The 2,415-nt window shown below is 36.0% G+C and overlaps 1 pseudogene; it reads left to right on the forward strand.

Annotated features, from left to right (window-relative positions):
* The first annotated feature begins 747 nt into the window (after positions 1-747).
* On the forward strand, positions 748-1,785 carry LOC127150708 (uncharacterized; annotated as a pseudogene).
* The last annotated feature ends 630 nt before the right edge of the window (positions 1,786-2,415 follow it).

The following is a 2,415-nucleotide window of genomic DNA, read 5'->3' on the forward strand; positions in this document are numbered from 1 at the left end:
CTAGATTTAGGATTTGTTTAAGTTAGCCTAAATTAAATCATGAATAATTTACCCGAATTTTTAGAACACTTCAGCTGGAGAAGAGTATTGTACTTTTAGCTTTAGCGTCCCCAAGAGTTCACACCGTGAGGTTCATACAGGGCTTTGGGCCGTGCATAGGAGCGGACTCCCTTCGGAGAGTGTTTGCATGAGCTATGAACAAGGTGAATAGGGGAAGTAGTTCATAGTAAGTGGGTGAGGGATTTATGACAATACATCCCACGGTCTCTTCCATTGGGTCACACTGTGAGATTCCTATAATGTGCCTGCTTGTCTGCCCTGGAGCGACGTTCTCTTCGAAGGGCTGTATTATAGGATTTGGAACACCGCGAACTCCATATATGGATAGGGTCTCTTAGATAAGTTTTCATATTGTCTTTCCATCTTCGGGAGCATAATGATTCTCATCTCTGAGGATCGAAAATGGAGGGTCACACTTACAAGAATTACTAAAATAGTTAGTATATTCTTGACCGAAATAAACGGTAACTAAATGCTAAGTAAATATAAGATATTTGTGAGTTAGCATTTGGTCAAGATTGTCTTGATTTAAAGGACAAGTAATCGACTACCCTTAGGTAGAGGTTATTTTGAACCTTTGAATTATCGTTGCAAAACATAATAAAAGGGTATATTATTTAAAGTTTTGCTAAAATGATTGGTTTATTCAGATTATAGTTTCTAAATAAAGTATGTTTGTTTTTCAGCATGAATAGCTCGATAGTTCAATTGTTAGCTTCCGAAAAACTTAACGGCAATAACTATGCGGCATGGAAATCAAATCTTAACACAATACTAGTTGTTGATGATTTAAGATTTGTCTTAATTGAGGAATGTCCTCAAACCCCAGCCTTAAATGCAAACTGAGCTAGTCGGAAAGCATATGATGGATGGATAAAAGCAAATGAGAAAGCCCGTGTCTACATTCTTGCTAGCATGTCAAGTGTTTTAGCAAAGAAACATGAATCCTTAGCCACGGCTAAAGAGATTATGGATTCATTAAAAGGAATGTTTGGGCAACCAGAATGGTCCCTAAGACATGAGGCAATCAAATACATTTACACTAAGCATATGAAGGAGGGGACCTCTGTTAGAGAACTTGTCCTGGATATGATGATGCACTTTAATATTGTTGAAGTAAATGGTGGTGCCATCGATGAGGCTAATCAAGTTAGTTTTATCTTAGAGTCTCTTTCGAAGAGCTTCATACCATTCCAAACGGATGTATCCCTGAATAAGATAGAATTTAACCTGACAACCCTTCTGAATGAGCTCCAGCGTTTCCAGAATCTTACCAAGGGTAAGGGAAAAGAAGTAGAAGCAAATGTTGCTACTACAAAAGGAAAATTCAAAAGAGGATCATCCTCTAAATCTAAATCTGGACCATCAAAACCCAATTGAAAGATTAAAAAGAAGAAAAAGTGGAAGACTCCCAAGCAGAACAAGGTAAAGAAGACTACAGAAAAAGGTAAATGTTACCACTGTGGTGAAAATGGACACCGGCTGAGAAACTGCCCAAAATACCTTGCTTAGAAAAAAACAGAGAAAGAAGCACAAGGTAAATATGATTTACTTGTACTTGAAACATGTTTAGTGGAAAATAAAAATTTCACTTGGATATTGGATTCATGAGCCACTAATCATATTTGTTTCTCACTTCAGGAAACTAGTTCTTGGAAAATGCTTTCTGAGGGCGAGTCACTCTCAAAGTTGGAACTGGAGAAATGGTCTCAGCCAAAGCAGTGAGAGATTTGAAGTTGTTTTTTAATGATAAATATATCTTACTCAAGAATGTCTTGTATGCACCTCAAATGAAGAGGAATTTGATATCTATCTCTTGTTTAATAGATATGTATAAAATATCTTTTGAAATTAATGAAGCGTTCATTTTAAGAAAAGATATTCACATTTGTTCTGCTATACTTGAAAACAACTTATATAAGTTAAGACCAACACAAGCAAATTTTGTCTTATATACTGAGATGTTTAGAACAACTGAAACTCAAAATAAAGACAAAAAGTTTCTTCTAATGCCTTCTTATGGAACTTAAGACTTGGTCACATAAATCTCAATATGATTGGGAGATTAGTTAAGAGTGGACTTTTAAATAAGTTAGAAGATAACTCTTTAGCTTCTTGTGATTCCTGTCTTGAAGGAAAGATGACCAAAAGATCTTTTACTGGAAAGGTCTTAGAGCCAAAACCTCTTTAGAGCTCGTACATTTGGACCTGGTGGACCAATGAATGTCAAGGCTCGAGGAGGATACAAGTATTTCATCAGCTTCATTGATGATTATTCTAGGTATGGTCATGTTTACCTAATTCAGAACAAGTCTGATTCTTTTGAAAAGTTCAAAGAATATAAGGTTGAAGTTG

Source organism: Cucumis melo, chromosome 8, assembly GCF_025177605.1.
Source record: "Cucumis melo cultivar AY chromosome 8, USDA_Cmelo_AY_1.0, whole genome shotgun sequence".
NCBI lineage: Eukaryota > Viridiplantae > Streptophyta > Magnoliopsida > Cucurbitales > Cucurbitaceae > Cucumis > Cucumis melo.